We start from the raw sequence: 18,723 nt of genomic DNA, 5'->3' as shown, positions 1-18,723 counted from the left end.
CGGGGGCACGCATGGCCTTTGCGGGGTCCCCAAACCCCCGGGTGGGTGTCCCGAGCTGGGGGGAGCCAGCAGTGCTCTGGGGGCTCGCAGCTCCTGCTAGCTTGGTCCTTAGAGCCGTGCTGCCTTGGCCTCGCCACCCATGCCCGGGCCAGTTCCCCGGCATGGTTCTGTGGGTGTGGAATAAATTAGCCTCGATGGCGCCTGCATTAATTTTATGTGGGAGAATCCCCAGAGATTCCAGGGCAATTACAGGGAGAGCAGCCTTGCCCAGCACGGCGTCCTCCCCGTCCCGCCGCCGGTGCCCGCGGAGGAGCTGGCAGTGCCCACGCCCTGTGGCCGCCCGCCTGCAGCGAGCCCCACGGCAGGGTGGCCGTGGCCCCACGAGCCACAGCGAGCCCCACAGAGCCCCACGGCAGGGTGGCCGTGGCCCCACGAGCCGCACAGAGCCCCACGGCAGGGTGGCCGTGGCCCTGCAAGCCACAGTGAGCCCCACAGAGCCCCACGGCAGGGTGGCCGTGGCCCCATGAGCCGCACAGAGCCCCACGGTAGGGTGGCTGTGACCCCGTGAGCTGCAGCGAGCCCCACAGAGCCCCACGGCAGGGTGGCCGTGGCCCCATGAGCCCCACAGAGCCCCACGGCAGGGTGGCCGTGGCCCCGCAAGCTGGCCTGGGGCCGTGGGACCGAGTGCCGGGCAGTGGTGGAGCTCACTGGGCTCGCCCGTGTCGTACGGAAAGGTTGGAAAGCAAGCCCAAGGCAAGCAAGCTGTCTTAATTTCATACATGTCCTATGAATATTGGTTGTCTAGCATAATTGAAGCCTGTTCCATTTGTGGCTTTTTTCTTACTTAAAAATTCAGTTCATATTTTGGCAGGGGTTTGTCTGAGCGCGTAGCGGATACATTCAATGACAAGAGCTATAACATTCAATTTGTTGGATGCCACAATTAAACCTCAGCTTTTTCACCCAGCCATCTGAAAGCCAATTGCGAGTTGTCACTCAAGCAAGAATACATACAAACAAGGGCAGTACATAGCCCCGGATCCTAACAATGTGATTTTCATCGCCTTACCAGTCTTTGGGGAGTCTTCAGCTTCCATCTGGAAGTACCTTCAACCCTTTCCAGCTACGGATCTTGAAATAGCTAGAACAGAGAGAAAACCAAAATTACATGGAGTTTATTGCCATTTCAGAAGGAAAAAAGTGTTTGAAAAAGTTTATTCAGGAAGCCAGGGGAAGTTAAGTGGGAGACATTTGCCATTTCATCAGTCTGTTGGTGATAGCCATTCATGTCATAAATGGCTTGTGTCATTTGATGCCAAAAATAACACAATTTTCCTCCCCAAAGGCCTATAGGGTTTTTTTGCAATAAATGTTTATTTGTTAATAATATACTTTAAACAACCCAGTCTTGACCTCAAGTCTCCAAAAGAATCCATCTTCTCTCTGAAAAATCCTACAAAGTTTGTGTAATTTTTTCTGGGAAGGTGTAATTGATGGCGCAGTGAAGGGTAGTGTGTTTGCTTTAACTACTGCAGCTGCGTGGATTAACTGTTTATAAGGGCCTACTGTGCTTTGAATGGCTACTTTCTTAGATTTCAAGCTTTAGTTGACAGCACTTCCTAATGGTTCCTTGGATTTGCTTAAGTTCGATCAGTAAAAATAAATTTTTGCGCTTAGCTTACCCATTGTTCTTTCCTCGTTGCTGCTTTGGAAGCTTTTAAACATTCATTTGTAGGAGTTTGGTTTCGTTGATTAGCCTGTGTGGTGCAACGTTTCAGATGGGGATGGCAAGGACAAGTGCCTTGCAGAGCTGGGTGGGGGCTGATCTTGTTCCACATCTCGTGTTGATTTCAGAGAAAATGTAAGAGGAATTTGGGTGCATAGCAAATAACCTGCATGCAAATATTTTTGACAGGCCTTCTCAATTTAGTAATTGGAGTCTCTAGAGCCTAACACAGAACTGGCAGGTATGAAATATGTGTGATTAAAGATTTGAAAATGTAATCAAGGATTTTGTAAATATGCGTGATACAGAAACTGTTATTTTGAGAGAAAATAGTAGGTCAGGTAATTAATTTATAATGTGTCGTGCTGTTTTGAAATTGCCTTCCCAAAAGCTGGAGTTAGATTTCCACTGGCAAAGCGTTTGTGGAATGCCAGTGACATGTGATCAGCGGCCCAGTAATGTAACAATTGTCTTTTCACTAAATCACCAACTACCACTGCTTTAACCAATGTTAAATCACATTTTTCAGTTGCTTTTGTTCTGCCATCAACCACTCTGATCCTTCTCTCTTATGATTTTTCATGCGTACGTTTACTAAAAAAGCAAAGTATTAAGATATTTGTCGGATTTTTTTTGTTAGTCCTTAAATGAAAATGTGGTTTTCGTGAAGAACTCTGGAGGACTTATTTTCTTTAAGATCATCTGAGTTATGGGAGAGAATTACACATTTAATTTCTCAAAGTATTTCAGCTTAAAGTGCTGGTTTGTTCTCAGTCAGACAGGCACTTGGATAAAATAAGGAACAGGATGCGTAAAATGAATGGAATTCATTTTTTCTTTAAACATTTCACATTTGTGGAGCTAAATTATTTGGATATTACGCACACTCAGGTGCTTTGTGTAAAACTTACTTTAGTGGGACTCCGTGGCACTAAATGGCACCGGTCATTTACTGAGAATATGTTTGCAGTTTATTAATTGTGACAATTATGTGATGCTTTAAAAATACATATTTTGAGAAGCATAGCTTCTAGCTTGGGCTGTGATCCTGCATTAATAAGCTGGTTAATTTTACTCGGTCTCTTCAGTAGCTGATTACAAGGGAAAGTTACGTGCACAACTGGTTGAAGAACTGGGGCCTTGTGGTGACTGAATTGCACGGCAGATGCTCCTTTGCTTCCCAGAGGCGTTTTCTGGGGCAGTCTGGGCCACTGTAACCTCTCGTGACTCTCCTCGTCTGCACGGGCGAAGGCTTGGCTAATCTTTACGTCCATTTTGATTTTTGCAGGACAGACTTCTTGACCTTTAATTTAGCCTTTGTTGGGTTAGTCCTGGTAAAGCAAGATCGCATCCAAGCTCTCTTTCCCAAGCCGAACGTATCCGGAGAACAGCTCTAAATCGTCGCGCGGCTGACCGCAGTTGTGCCGCGCCTGGCGCCGTGGGGGGCTCGGCCCAGCGCAAACGCTCCCGGTGCCGCTGGGCAGCGGCTCCCGCCGGGCCCCGGCCGCCGGCGGAGCTGCCTGAGGCTGCCCAGCGCCTCCGGCACCCGGCAGCTCGCCCTGCGCCCGTGGCCTCGGCGGTTTTGGGTCCGGAGGGTGGACGCGCCCGGGCGAGGGGCCGCCCGCGCGGTACAGCCCAGGCGCGTGAGGCAGCGCGGTGCCACCCCGCCCGCGTGCGGGACCGCTTGCCTCTCCCGGTCTGCCCCCCGGCTGCGAGCGCGATGGCCCCACTCGGCGCAGGGGAAGGGCTGGGCGGTCTTGGGGGACCGCGATGGGGGTCGGGGGGGCTGTGGATGGGGACACGAGTCCCACGTTTGCCCGGGGACCGTGCTCGGTGTGTCCGGGGCAGGTGTGTCTGTGTGTGTGGGGGGCTGTTCCCAGCGCAGCCACGCGGGTGACAAGAGGCAGGGTGTCCAGGGACAGTCGTGTCGGAGCCACCTCCTTGGCACCAGCATGTGGGGTCTTCTGGTTGGGCAGAGCATCCTCTCCTTCTCCTCTTTTCCCGGGACGCCTCGCACGTGCCCTCTCAAGCCCTCCTCTTGGGCACAGAGGAGCTTCCGTGCTGCCAGGGCTCCTCCGGTCACCCTGGCCTGTGTGACCCGCCTGGCCCCTGGCCTGCTCCTGGCCGAGCCCACGGCGTAGCGCGGCAGGTCCGGGGTGCCGCGGCGGGCACGCAGGGGATGCAGATGCCGGTGCTCTCCGGCTCGCCCCGCCGGGGCCAGGGGAGTTTCTCTCCGCGTGATTCCCGTCGGTGCGCGGTGAATCGTGCTGTCAGCATCGGGGGCCTATTTGTGAGACCAAAAGAACCAGCCCGGAACCGGCTGCAAGTGAAACAGCCGCAGTACTGAGGGTTTGGTGCTGTAAGAGGATGTTAAAAGCCTCCCTTTGTCTGTTGTACAGAGACTGAACTTTACCATTTTTCAGTCTTTTTGTCAGCTCACTTTGGTATTAAAGCAACTGACATAACATTCAACTCTATCCCTGTGCATGAGCACTCCTGCTAATTAATTAAGTAACTCTTTTGACCTTCTGTTTAAAAGATCACAACTGGTGCTGTTTCTGCAGACACTACCATCCTTCAGGACCTTTTGCTGTTCGTTTGTTATGAGCATGGCCATAGTGTAGATGTCTCGCATCTTTGTGCTGTTATATTCTCATAATAGCTAACATTAACAAAGTTAAACGGACAAATGAACAAGAGAAGGAGAAGAAAAGCAAAGGGGCAATTAAATGTAACTTTTCATCATGAAAAGGATTTCACTGGTTTATCTTCTAATAAGATTATGTCACCAACACAAGTACCTAGGAGCCCTTGATTGACAGGCTCCTGTACTTTTATCAGGCAGTGTGACACTAAACCTCGGGGCCTTTTGTCCGATAGAGTGAGCTCACGGAAACTTGCCGTCCTAATCCCCTTATTCATGTCAAGCACAGAAAAGAAGTCCTGATCAGATGGCACCTTACAACAGTGTCACCTCCACCCCCTGGTCGCGGGATGGACACGGGACGTCTCCTGCTTTGTTCGCGCGCCGGGGCCGGGCGGCATCGCGCCGCGCTGCTGCGGGCGCTGGGGCTGCTGCGGGCGTGGGCCGTCCTGCTCCCGGGCGGGAGCAGCCGCCTCTGCGGTGCCGGAAAATACGGGGAAGACGGGAGGAGGGTGCACAGGCTAACTTTTTTTGTTTGGATTCCCTTTTCATTTCTCTAAAGACAGTAAGGCCCTCAAAGGAGATATTTTCTTTTGCATCATGTATGTAAGACCATGTAGTGAAACGTGTTGCTAAGGTTCTTCCAGCCTTCCATCCAGACAAAGGAGTAAGTGGAATTAAACCCCCCTGATCAACACGAAGTGCAAAATATTGTTGCTGCTCAGTGGTAATTGTTGTTGGGTGTAGTACTTCCTGAAGCTCAGAACAGAGTTTTATGTCCTCCTCAAACCGTGCGTTCCTATAGAATTCACTCCTAAGTGTCGTAGAAGTCAGCAATTCATCCCAATCGCTGGTATTATAAGTTTCATAGCTCCAGCCCTTTCTTAGTTGTAGGAATTCCTTTGTGCGTATCCCTGCGGTAACCTATTTCAACTAGCGGTTCCCTGTGGTGCTTTATTTACTTGTCCAACTGTTTGGAAGTCTGTTAGTCTAAAGATTAGATGCTCTGAAACAAATCTTATTACTTTAACCAGCTCTGCAAATTCTTCTTTCTCCATTTTTATTGACTTCTCTTCAGCTAGAACTAATACACATGCAGCAGGTGGGCAAGTATGTCTCTCAAAGTTTAGCCTCTCCGATTTAACATGAGAAACTATAAATCTTTTTGTTTTCCTTGGAAAATGTGGGAAACCACAGGTATTTGAAGAGTTGCCTTCTCGGTGGATTTGTGAAGTTTATACTGGTCGCTGTAATTTTTGAAACAGAAGTCTGGGAAATTTTAAAAGAATGCTGCATTCTGGGGGATAGACTAATTATTTTTCTTCTTGTGTTAAGTATTTTTTCAAGCTGTAATCAAAAGCAAGGGAATGGGAAAGTTTTAACATTTTTTTTTCCTTTCATCCAGCCTGGCACTACTGCTAGAGATACTGCATAAAACTTCCTTCAACTAATCTGCTACAAGCTGGTTCAGTCAGCACCGCTCACCAGTCCTAGTTTTAGAAGGCGTGTCCAGCTCCTCTGTATTTTTCATCTCTATGCACATTTTTAAAGTAATTTTAGATGTTAAAAGTCAGTGCTAATTAAATGTTTTAAGGAATTATCTTTCAGGAATTCCCCTTTCTCCTCCCCGTCCCCCCGCCCAGTCTCCTGGCGACCTCACGCTCCCCAGGTTGAGCACACATCTCATCTTCAGGAGATGCTTGCATCTCTTGTGGCACTTTCCTCCAGCAGATATCAAAGTCCTTTGCAGAGGGACCTGCCCAGGGTTCCTGCAGGCCGGGGCCTGTCCCGGGCGCGCTCATCCCTGGGACACACCGTTTCTTCCCATGTCTTCTGAGGACCGGGCTGCACCAGGAGTCAGGATGGGAAAGTTCTCACGTCTGGGGTGTGCAGAGCCGTTCGCTGCTGCTTCGCCTGGGTTTGTTTTTCCACCCTAAGCCCCAGCAGCTGCCATCATACAGCGCAAACAAGGGCACATACACACTGCCTTATTTTTAAAAAAACATCAAGCAGAGGAACCTACAAGGTAGTGGCTTTCCTTTAGCAGAGCATGTTTGCTTTGAACACAGAGCTCTGCTCAGATCTCAGAATCGGTTATCAGATATCAGTCTGGCAGCAGTCTCTGCACGAGGACAGGGCTGGATGTGGTGAGCTGAAAACAGTGTTAAATACCCAGCTAATCGGTGAGGCTGGTGAAGGAGTCCATAAAATGTCTGTAAACTTTTAAGGTCAGTTAACTAATAAGTGAATTGCAGCAGACAGTGTAATGTCAGGGTGTGCGTGGGGACAAGGTTCAGTAAAAGTGTAAACGGCCATCAAAACATCTGACTTTCGAAGAAAGTCTCACTGGAATGCAAGAACAGGAGTATTTTAACACATCAGAAATGCTAAATGCAAGCCAAAGCAATGCGGTACAAGGCTGTGTGTATGTCAGAAAAGGTGACTTCCGAAAGCGATCCGGGATGCCATTAATCTCCTGGGCTTAAACGTCGGGGCTCTTCACCGCTGCCGTTGGTGCGTGCGAGGCGCGGTGCCTGGGTCGGGCATCCTGCAGCAACAACAAGCAGCTCTTGCAGAAGGACGTAGGCGATGCAGCATGTTCTGCGCCTTCCAGGGGGAACCAAGCCCTGGCCTCCCGGTGTGCCCTGAAGCTTTGCACAACAGCTCCGCGGCTCCTCGTGGCACGTCCTGCCCTTCTCTGAGCAAGAGGGTCAGTAAACGGGGGAAACAACCATCCACCCACAGTGAGCCGGGGGTGATGTTTCTGTGTTAGCAGCACTTGATGCTAAAGTGTTTTCACTGAAAGAAAAATAACTTTTGTTTGGACCGAAAAAAAAAAAAAAAAAAAAAAGAAAAAAAAGAAAAAACCTTTGGGGATTGAATTTCAGAGCCTCCCTGCCTTCCTCTCAGCCCCCTCCGAAGGCTGAAATGATTTGTGTGCGAGGGCCTGTGACCCAGGGAGGCATCGAACAGTGGAGAAAGGAAACATTTGGAGTTCAGAGGGACAGTGGGTCTTGATGACCAGCATAAGACAATGCAGATGTTTCAGATCATGAGGTCTGATGATGATGAGAAAGTGCCCCTAACCGCCTACGGGCTGGGTTCTTCTCTACAGCCCTTTTTTCTTTTCCTTGGTGTAGTGATACTGCATCTCACAGGATTAAGTTTTTAGGATTTATCGTGGAAGAATCTCTGTGCTTGTTGTATTAGGGAGCTCTAACAAATAGGGTGGGATTTTAATTTCTCCCTGGGGAGGCTGTTAGAAGCTGTGCCCGTGGGTGGTGGTGGTGGCAGGGGCTGGGCTGTGCGTGCTGCAAGCCCTGGCAGTGGCCCGTGGAGGAGAGTTGTCTGCAAGGAGCAGAGCCAGAGGAGCAATAGTTTTTGGACAAGAGTCCAACAATAACTGCATGTCCCATTGCCTTGTCTGATATAAACAGAGATTTCCTGGAAGGAGGACAGATTCTGGGGCAAGGAAAGAAAAGCACTGGCAGAGGGAAGAAGGAGGAGAAGTCGTTCAGGATCCTAATTCAGCAGCAGGTCTGCCCAGCGCCCCTGACAGGGACCGCTCGCCACAGCGGCTGTCTCTGCTGGTGCCGGCCTGCCCACCCCGGCGTCCCTGCGTGAAGGGAGGCCGTGGGGCAGCACCGACCCCTGCGGATGGGAGCCCCGAGCCCCAGCCCCGGCCCCTCCACTTGAACCCACGCTGCAGCCGGGGCAAAGCCTCTCTCAGCATCACGGCTGCCGGGCCAGGGGCTCGTATGAATTTTACACCTCGGCTCTGCTGCGGAAAAGCATACCGGCATTATATACATTCCCTATATACGAACGAGCAACAGGAGAACGGCATGGGCTGCAGAGCCCAAGCTGGGGAAACAACCCCCAGTTGTATCTGGCTTAAAGCTTAATACATGAGGAACAGCAGACGGCAGCCCTGCCACGCTTGGGTGCGCAGGGCCCTGGTCCCCGGGGCGGCGCGGGGCTCAAGGACGGCTCCCGGCCGTCATCCCACGGGGCCGTGGCCTCAGCCCCGGGTGGGAAGCGCAGCGGGGAGGTGCCCAGGAGACCACCCTGCGGCACCGAGGCTGGGCACAGGCTGCAAGCACCTCGTGCCCTCGCCGGGTGGGCACCCCGTCCTGGGGGGACTCCCCGAAGTCGTGGAGGAAAGCCCCATCAGGGCTCACCGGAGCAGGGTGGGCAGTGGGGCTGGGCGTGGGCTCGCTTCACCGGGTCTGCTGCAGCCACTGCTGCACCAGCAAATCCCGCATTGCATGTCGGCAGGGAGGAGAGAGGAGACAGATTTTGAAATATTGTTTGCTTAAAAAAAAAAAAAAATATATATTGTCTGTTGGCTTGAGGGAGCGCAGAGGCTGTGCAAGGTCTTCCCGGCATCTGCCTCACCGGGAGGAGGACGGCTCCCCACGGCTGCTGCGGGAGGGGGTGAGGAAGGGGCTGCCCCCCTCGGCGCGAGGCCTGAGCACCGGGTCCTGGGCAGCCCCTCACCGCGGCGCCGGGCACGGCTGCGGAGCACCGGGTTTGGATCTTGGCACCTCTGCGAGGGGGACTCTGGCTGGAGCCGTTCCCGTGGACGCTGCCAAGCTGGAGCCTGGCAGAAGAGTGAGAATTTCCTAACTGTGACAAATGCCTGCCTGAAAAAATGTGTCTTTATTTACCAGTGGTGCGTTCAATTAGCTTATGTTTTGGAAAAGCTGTCTAGTCCCTCTGACAATCTCCCCTGCGATTTGAACCACCTCTTAGAAGAAGGCTAGAAAACGTTTTGCTTTAAAAAGATTTAGGAACCCCAGATTTCTGGTGCCTCACTTTGCAGCCCAGCTTTGACTTCTGGTGCTAACTGACACGGGAACTTTTCCTTCTTCGCTGTATACACTACCGAGAGAGCCTCGTAAGCGAAGCTTTTCATTGCCTCTTGTATCTGCTGGTAAGTTACTGTTTTCTTATCGGGTATAGCTAAAAAAATGAAAACCAGAACACGGTCCCCAGAGAACCTCTATCACAAGGGGTTATGATTAAGAAACCGCTTCCCTTATTGGTATTGATTTTGAAAAAAGTGACTTTGTGATTTTGAAAAAGTGACTACCACCACAGCATGGTTTCTCACCAGTGCGTCGGACACAGCTTTGCCTTTCAACTTTGGCATTCAGGGTTGGGCTTATAATGGAAACCGAGCATGGCCTTTATTATCATTATGGTTGAAGGAGCATTATTAAGGGCACAACTGAAGTTTTGCAAGCATATGCTGGAACATAAACTTAAAATATTAAAGAAAAGTTTTCAATAACAATTGTGTTTAGAAACAAATGATCTTGGTTTTCCATTTCTGGGCTGTTCTGTGTGAAGCCAAGTGATCGCTGTTCCAGGGATACCGTCTTTCTGCAGCACTGAGTTTGGGGTTTCAGGCACAAGCGCAGCAAACTGCCTACTTTAAAATGGTGCTGAGCTAGCAACAATGCTTCTGAGTCCAAAACAGCTTCACAAAGTACCATCTCTGGTAATCAGCTGATTTTTTTAGGTCATATGTAAATTAAGAACACATCTGCTTTCCATATGTCCCACATACACAGCTTACATATGTTTTTGGATGTATTATCTTAATCATATTTATTGGCCAAAGCAAAAAAATTGAAGTTTAAAATATTTTTGGATTCATAATATTATAAAACCAACAACTATAAAGCAAATGAGTCATGTACTACACTCCAGTTATAGTGTACAATTACGATGTGTATTCAAGGGCTATATTTCTTAGCTGGAGTGAAATCTATAGGCAACAATGCTATCTCTCCTGTATTTTTGTCTAACAGAGATCTAAAGAAAAATTAATTACACTTCTTTGACTGATTGTTATTCTGCTGAAGTATGGTTCTAATCCTTATTAACATTCTCTAAAGTCATGCATGAAATATGACTTTTGCACCACACTCTGTGGCATATGTTTTCTCTTTCCAGAGTATTTTTCAAACTATCTTCAACCCTCACTGCTGTTCATTATTTTAAGATAGGTTTAAAGTTTGCCACAGTCTCAAAACTGATCCAGTACAGAGCGTTGCAAGGGAAAAAAATGACACATCATTCTGCTCATGAACACAAATTGCTTCTGATTATTTAGCTTTGAATGTTCTCCTCATACTGTTTTTATTAAAAGCCCCAGTATATTTACTCTTGATAGTGTCTTCAATTAAGTTAAAAAGAGTCCCTTTTCTATAGCAGTATGTAAAGAAAATAGTTGTTACAACCGCAAAATTACCGAAAAAACCTGGTTCTAGTAAAGTACTACTTCAGTTCAACAACCACAGCACGAAGTTTGCTGTTTTCTTGTAAACTTTCCAACCATTAGATAAACAGTGTCTGTATCTTCACATAGAAAGAAGCACCCTCTCTTTGTTTAAGGGCAGTTGTTTTCCTGCAGCTCTCTGCAAAATACGTACTCCATGAGCCCATTTATCAATGTGGAAAGCTTGTCCATTCAGATTTAGAGTGACTCTTTTTGACCAGTGGCGAGTAGGTCTTTGCTGCAGGAACAATTTCGGTAACAAATTGCTGAACGACTTAGGCAGAGCGCTCTGGTTCTGTTCATTTGCCTCGAGAACAGTTAATTTAAGCTGTGACAAGGGGAAGGAAAGTTGTTACAAGTGGGATCCTGTGTCTTCAGCACACATTGCACACAGCCAGGAATGTTTTCCTTTTCCTTTTATAAAACAGTGATTTAGGAAAATGGTCTAAGTTTAGCAGTTTCTGGAGCTTCTACTCTGTTGGCTTCACAATAACTGATTTTTCTTTTGAAAACATTGTCTTTTAGTGCTGTGATGTCACAGCCTAATATTGTACAAAGGCGTAACTGGACTAAACATGTCAGGAACATGTCAGTAACTTTCCATAAATTATTCAGTCTCTCTGGGAAAACCCCTAATTATGTGTTAACTCATTTTCTACTTCAGAGAAGTTTTGTCTTGAACTTTGGAGTCCAATTGCTGGGGAGCTTTTCTTTCTTTCTTTCTTTTTAATTTTTTGGGTTACTGTATTTCTGCTTAAAATTCTTTGTGTGTGAGCTCTGACAGAGAACTGCGAGGATCTGGCAGAAATGGGATGGCAGAAATCAAAGAATGGTGGAATCAGCTTTAAACCCCTGTAGAAAAAGTCCTGGAAGCGCGCAGGATGCGAACGTCTCTGCAGAGCCGCGCTCCTTCCTCCGCTACGAGCAACTGCCGTGCATCCCCGAGTGAATCCTTTACATGCTCCAGGCGATCAAGCTGTTTGTGCTTTGAAGGCAATGGGGTACGGAGGAAAGGACTGTTTGAAACATGTCACTTTGAACTGTGCTGGAGGGTCCCAGGGAGCTGGCCACCGCCGTCCGCCCCTGTTCCCTCAGAGGTCTGGTTCCAGTCTGCGAGCCCTGGAGCCAGCCCCATAGTCTGGGCAGGTGGCCCCACTGTGAGATGTCAGGCTGAGAAGTGAAAGTAGAGACTTTCGAGTGAAGATCAAGAGTTTACTGCTTGAACTGCATCTCTTGCTATGTGTAACAGTTCAATATGGTAACAAAAGGGTTTTCCTGCCTGCAGAGACAGATGCTGCCTTTTCAAAATGTTGCTTTACATTTGAGGCCTCAGCATATGCTGTAATAAAGGCCATCCTGTAACTTCAATGGATTGCATCATGAGGAAATTCAGAGAGGAAGGAGCTTTAGGTGGATCTGCAGAATCTTTTATGAACTAATACCCCATGAAAAAAATGGGACGATCAAGCAGAGGTCAGTCACAGCTCAGGATCAGTGCTGTCTTGTGTTTTAGCTACAGCAGCATTCCTGCCAAGATGGCCGGGAAGGGGAACGGGGGCTGGGATGCTGCTAAAACACCCGAGTTGCAGTGCTGTGGAGAAAAAAAAAAAAAAAAAAAAAAAAAAAAAAATCCTGATTCTACATTTCCTGCCTAAAGGGTGCATCATTCCTATGAGCTGATATGCAGAAGTTATGTAGGTACAGGAGAAGGCCACATTTAGCCAGCTGCTGTACCAAGAAGTGGGAAATAATTGAATCTTCCTCTTGGAGTGAATCTGTGTTTATATTCTGTATTGTTGAGACTCGGCAGGCAGATGGGAGCATACTTCGGCCATTCTGCATCCCCTTTGCTGCAGTTTTCTCTCTCTTTTTCCTCACCATCTCCGGTCTCCCAGCCAAATCAAAGACTTGCAGCTTAAGAAAGCAAGCGACCAGAGGCAGGGACGTTATCCTGGCTCCCTCCCCGAGGGGCGTCCGGGCAGCACTCGCCGTGTCTTGTGAGCGGGGAAGGGTGAGAAACAGTTCCCTTGGCTTTTTATTTTAAAGCTGTTGGTTTCAGTATGCTTTTGCATATCTCTTCTGAAACGGCTTGGCAATTAAGCTTTACCTGTACACGTGTTTGTGAAAATCAAAACAAATAAACTCTTTTATTCTTCAAAATGAATCTCACGATGTGCGTTTAGTAATGCCATGGTGGTTGGGAACAGTTGTCCAATGTGTGAATGCAGCGTGCTGTGACTTACGGTGGATAATAAACAGGGTACAAATGTGCTGGGGTTAGAATACAGAAAATGTGTGAAAAGGGTATAGAGTAATTCTGATAAGGAAGAGAGGTCACAAAGAGGAATGCTTACTCTGCTTGCCCATTAAGAATAAATAGAGAACGAACCCTCTGACCTGCAGAAAGGGTGTAATCAGCAGGTATGCTCCTTGGGTTTAGTGAGTTGCTCGGTGACAATTTTGAACTGAGAAAGGCTGTAAATTTGTTTGTTTTAGTACTGACAGTAGGGAGCAGTACTAAGCTGGCTGCCAGCTAGAGTCACATGGGCTGGAATGAATTTGTGCTTAAAAACGCAAGAATTTTTGAAAGAAAATATTTTGTGCCTGTAGTTGAATTCAGTTTATGTTATGCTGGGATTTTGTAGAGGTTAGATTTGTAATTTCTGGGTTTTACTGCTGAATTTTTGTCTTATAGCAGTGTAAAGCTACAGTACTTTCACTGAAGCAGGGCAAAACCAGTGTGAGATTTATGCAACTTTATCTAGCTCAGACCTTCCAGAAAAGGGCTGTCAGATGAGTGTGAACTCTCAAGCCCCCAATAAAGATGCTGTTATTAAGTATAAATACAGAGTAGCTTTTAATAGCTATAATTAACGTGTGCGGTTGTTTTAAATGAATAGAAACTGGTTTTATGTTTCCATTTTGAAGGCAGGGGATTTACTGGATTCACCTGAAGAACATTAAAGTGTGAGTGGCTGTGAGGGTCAGAGCAGGGCAGGTGCCCTGACAGCGGCGAGGCAGAGCGCACAGGGGCCGACGGGGGGTCGGGGTGCGCGGGGGGATGCCACCCCGCCACCTCGCCCAGCCCCAGGGCATTTGTGGCTCCGACACTTCCCGGGTGGGGGGATCAAGTCTTTAGGAGCTTGGGACCGTGCAGTTCCAATATTTAAATATTTTTTCTAAAGGTTGGATTCAAATCCCTTTTTCCATCTCATCTTGTGGAGAGCGTGCATGCAGGTGGTGGTCGGGGTGCGTCTGTTGCTGGTACAAATAACGTCCCCGGGTGTTATTTTGCTGCCCAAGCACGGGGCGGGGGGCCGGGGTGGTTTCGGCGGCGGCAGTGCCGCGTGGCCCTGCGCTCACAGCCCCGGGACAGACCGCCGTCCGTCCGTCCGTCCGTCCGTCCGTCCGGGGGCGGGGCGGGGCGGGGCGGAGGGCGTGCCGGCCCCCCCGCTGCTGGCGGCGGGAGCGCGCCCGGCGGGGCAGCCACGGCCCGGCCCGCCCCGCGCCGGGGTGTGACGTGGGTGTCGGGGGCAGCGCGTTGCGTGGGGCTGGGGCGGCCCGTGCTCCGCAGGGGCTCTGGCCCGGGCCCGTGGGGAGGGGGTGCTGCTCCGCCCGGGCCCGCGGGGAGGGGGTGCTGCTCCGCCCGGGCCCGTGGGGAGGGGGTGCTGCTCCGCCCGGGCCCCGTGGGGAGGGGGTGCTCCTCCGCCCGGTCCCGCGGGGAGGGGGTGCTGCTCCGCCCGGGCCCCGCGGGGAGGGGGTGCTGCTCCGCCCGGGCCCGTGGGGAGGGGGTGCTGCTCCGCCCGGGCCCGCGGGGAGGGGGTGCTCCTCCGCCCGGGCCCGTGGGGAGGGGGTGCTGCTCCGCCCGGGGCCCGCGGGGCTCGACGCGGTAGGCATGCTGAGAGCACACCGCGCACGCTGACAAGATCAGGTTTCGCACAAAACGCAGCGGCAGCCAAAACCGCCTCCTAAAGCGGTGCCGGAGGGGGGGCTGGTGGCGCTTCTCCCTCCCCCCGCTCCTGCAGCAGCCCCAGCGCTGGCGGGACCTCGTGCCCAGCTCCCCGGGCAGCGGCGGGGGGGGCCTTGCGTGGCGCTGGTGCCCGCTGGCCGTGGCCGGGCGAGTGCCCCCCCTGCTCCTCTGGCCAGGGCACACCGGCCCCCGGCTGCTCCCGTGGGGACTGCTGGGCGTGGGGCGGCGATCTGCCGGAGGGTGAGGTGGGACCTGCCCCCGATGCCGTGCAGCTCAGGGGTGAGGGTGTTCTCCAGGATGGGCAGAGGTGCGACCCCCCTCAAGTTGAGCTGGCATCTCCCACTCCTCAGCCCATGGACTTGTAGTCCACGGTCTCATTTTGGCAGCCTGCAGGTGAAGGCCTCGCCATAGCACTGTACGGTTGAGTCTTATTTACTTTTTGTTGTGGGAGAACACGTTAATGTGTGTCCCCCAAAGGAAGCAGCGATGTCCTCTCTCTACAGCCTCAGCACTTGCAAGGACATCTTCATGCTCCCCCAGCAAAGCTTCTCTGCGTGTTTTATTGTGGGCATCTCAGCTGTCTGTGGCAGCTGAGAGCACAGAGAGAGCGCGAGCAGTCCAGCTTCACTGTTCTCAGGTCTGTGGTGGAACCGTCAGCACTTGGTACAAAGGCAACATCACTGGGGTAGAGGAAGCATTAATTTGCTGCATATTGTGAGATGGGATATGCACCCCTCCACGTGCTTGGGCACGGATGCCCACGGTGGAAGAACAACAACAGTAGTGTGGTGTAAAGCTCTTCCCTTCATGAGTGCTGAGGACATGAGGCTGTGAGGAAGAGATCAGGCAGCCTGGCCTTGTGCAAGCTGGGGGTGACTCTCCACTTGCATCAACACTTGCCCTGGGACTGGTCCCACACGTGGGGTGCCGGGATGTTGCTGCTGCTGCTGCTTCGGTCCCAGGGGAAACAACTGGTGCACACGTGTGAGCCTGCCAGGCTGATCCCTGCTCGATACTGAGAGGGAAGGCATTCCTGAGGCTTCCTCGGGACAGGTTGAGTGTCAACCAGCCTCTGTCAGCATTTCCCAAGCTGTTTTACCCCCTGTCCCACTTCCAGGTGAACTTGACTCTTACGCCCCCACTTTTCTCAGCCTGGGCACAGTGCCGTGCTGACACGGCTGTTCCAGCTCCAGGAGCTAATCCAAAGCCCCCAAGCATTCCTGCATCCTGTCAAGAGGGAGTACCCACAGTTTGAAAGTATTGGCATGTGTAGAAAATACTGGTGCTGTGGCCCGCAGAGCTCCTGGAAGTTATTCCTCTTGCTGACGCACACCAGCATTGCCGGCAGCCTGGTAGGAGAGGTCCTGGTGAGGTGCCCAGGGGGCAGCCGCCAGCCTCGTTGCTCGGATGTGTGTGCTGGTGTCCGTGAGAGCAGTGAGCAGGACCCTGGCTGTGGGCACAGGAGGTGTAGCTGTGCATCCGTGCAGTCTGGCTGGTGCACCCCTTTTCACCAGAGCCTCAGTTTTCTCTCTCCAGCTCCTGCTCCGGCCCTCGCTGCAGTGGCTGAGGCTCAGGGCACATGCACCCCTAAGACACACAGTCCTCTCACCCCCTGGATTTTCATAGTTAAATGTCTCAGCATTTAGAGTCTCCAGAACCAAACATCATCTAGATATGTGTAAGCACTATGACGAGCACCTCTCACATGCTGTTTGCTCTCCCATGTTTCTCCCACAGGGAGAGGTATGGCTGCTCTGTGTCCTCTTTTGACGAGGTTCTCGGACTACCGGCTACAGATTCAAAAGAGGCAAGGTTGGGAAAGGTGCATAATGGGAAAAAAAGAAGGTTGGGACTGTCCTTTTTTCTACAGGAGATCATGACATAGGTTCACTGAGGAAGTTCTTTCTTCTTCCCTCTCTCTTGTTCTTGGACATCAGCACTATCTTACTCACATATGACATGACCTGGCTACTGACCATCTATGAACTGACAACATCTGAGCACTGGGTTCCTCTGGACACAACATGCACAAAGTTTTTAACTGACCTCTTTTTTTCAAGCAATCAATTGTATTCCACGTACAGAGGCAACTAGTAGATAGCTGCATGTACCACATACAGAAGATGTCAGAGAAGCTGATCTTTTCGGGATTGTTCAGCAAAAGACCCAGCAGTGTATCCTCACTGCACCTAGGGATCATCCTGGAGACAAAGATCTGAACCATTTTATTACTCTTCCCTGGGCCTCTCCCCCTTGGCTCCCAGGAGGCACAGGTGAGCTCTGCAGCTCCTCGTTATTAGCTTCACATGCTGCCGAGCTCGTCAGCAGTTTGAAGATGGCAGCTTGCACTCCGAGGTGTTTCCTGGTTGATGTGCTGGGCTGTAGGAACAGGGGGGCCGTAGGCACAAGAGCAGGGCTGCTCTTCAGGGTGCCCCAAGCTTCTGGGCAGATGTAAGAGTTCACAGAAGTTATTTTTGTGATTCAGTTGCAAGCATTTCTTAGAGCCTGTGGGCTTGTAGTTGTTTGGCTCCTGTGGTAACGAGGTGGATCATCTGCCCAGGCAGCAGCAGGCACAGAGTGTCCTCCTTACTGCTGCGTGGGCAAAGGTCGGTCCCACGTCAGGACTGAGGATGCGAGCAGGACCGGGGAAGAAGAGCCCTGGGAAGGAGCTGAACTTCGGGCTGGTGTGCTGTGAAACCTCCCAGGAGAACGAGCCTGTGGCATTTCACTACCATTGCAGAGAAGGTACCTGTGAATTTCTTGGTGAATCCTTTAGTCTCTGGTGGTCTGTAAATAACCATAAAATGCATGTTAGTTTTGGCTCAGGTTTCTATTCTCAGATGAATGAATTTGAATGAACTTGTCTTATCTGTGGAATCTCTCTTGGAACTGATGTTTGTAGAGAAGATAAATGTGCTGCTGCCTGCCTGCTTGTCCTGACTTAATCTGTGATGCACTGAGCAGGTCCTGGGGGGATCAGGAGAGCTGGAAGAGAGCTTGGGATGTCAGGCTGCCAGGACCTGGTGCTGTGACCTGTATCGGTTTCTCCATCAATGTTAAGGCTGTGGATTGCGTGTTAGCAGTAGAGTGTCATGGTTGCAACGTTTTCCAACGTGTTTTTTTGGTAGGGAGGCATTATACATTGGTGTCCTGTTACTGCAGCACCCAAATGAAGATATGTACTGGAAAAATAAAATCATTCCCCATTCGTGTGTAGGGCAGGCCGGTGTACCTGCCTAGTACAGCACACATCACTAGGAAGTCTGCCTTTCGATGGTAGTGTTTTTCAGGTTGGTTTTAGCAAATGCTAAACCAGCTTCAGCTTGACTTGATGCTCTTTCCAATTCCCTGCGCAAATTTCTGCTTCCAAGAGCTTGTGGAAATCCTAAGTGAGAGCATGCAAATGTCAGTGAGTTGCATTTGTAAAATGTAAACCACAAAGATACTATGGAAACTGCCTTATTATAGGGGTTCTTAATGTATGGATTCAAACTTACTTAGTATCAGTGTCCTTAGTAGGATGCAACATGAACAACGTGGTCTCAAAATTCCATTATCCTATAAATGAAGTGTTTTATCAGAGAATTGCTTAAGCATCTTTTAGACTAAGGATTCATTCAAGGTGGAAATAAAATGAACTGAAAATGACTGAGGGGTGAGCAATGAGCAGTCCCCATAGGCCAAATCTCAGTAGGAGAAAACACTTAAAGTTTCTTTAGTGCTGGCAGGTTCAAAAGTCAGGGCTGGTTTCAATTAGCCTGGGAGAGTCTCAGTGATAAACAATTCCTGTGGTCTTGAAGCAAAGGGGCTAGCTGCATGCAGCCATTCTAACTACTTGAGCTGGCCCTATTCCCTCTGCTCTGGGAGTAACTGTCTCTTTGAATGAAGTATTTGTCATCGTTTGTATATGAATTCTTCTGAGTTTTTGAGAGCAAGGAAAATACAAAGTTTTCTGGTTAAGGCATTTTTGGTCTGAAAATCCCCTGGGGTATCAGCTTAAAATATGCATGACGTTCATGCAATTTATTTTCTTTAAGGGGCTGGAAAATGTGAGTGTGTGCAGATGTGTTTGTGTGCACATGTGTGTACGGCCG

At 50.2% G+C, this 18,723-nt stretch overlaps 1 protein-coding gene across 4 annotated transcripts in view; it reads left to right on the top strand.

Moving 5' to 3' along the window:
• LMX1B (LIM homeobox transcription factor 1 beta) overlaps positions 1-18,723 on the top strand; it is a 103,649-nt gene that overhangs the window by 14,495 nt on the left and 70,431 nt on the right. The window lies entirely within an intron of this gene.

The sequence above is a fragment of the Tyto alba genome, unplaced genomic scaffold (assembly GCF_018691265.1).
Source record: "Tyto alba isolate M040663 unplaced genomic scaffold, T.alba_DEE_v4.0 Super-Scaffold_11, whole genome shotgun sequence".
Taxonomy (NCBI): Eukaryota; Metazoa; Chordata; class Aves; order Strigiformes; family Tytonidae; genus Tyto; species Tyto alba.
This window is presented reverse-complemented; position numbering and strand designations above follow the sequence as displayed.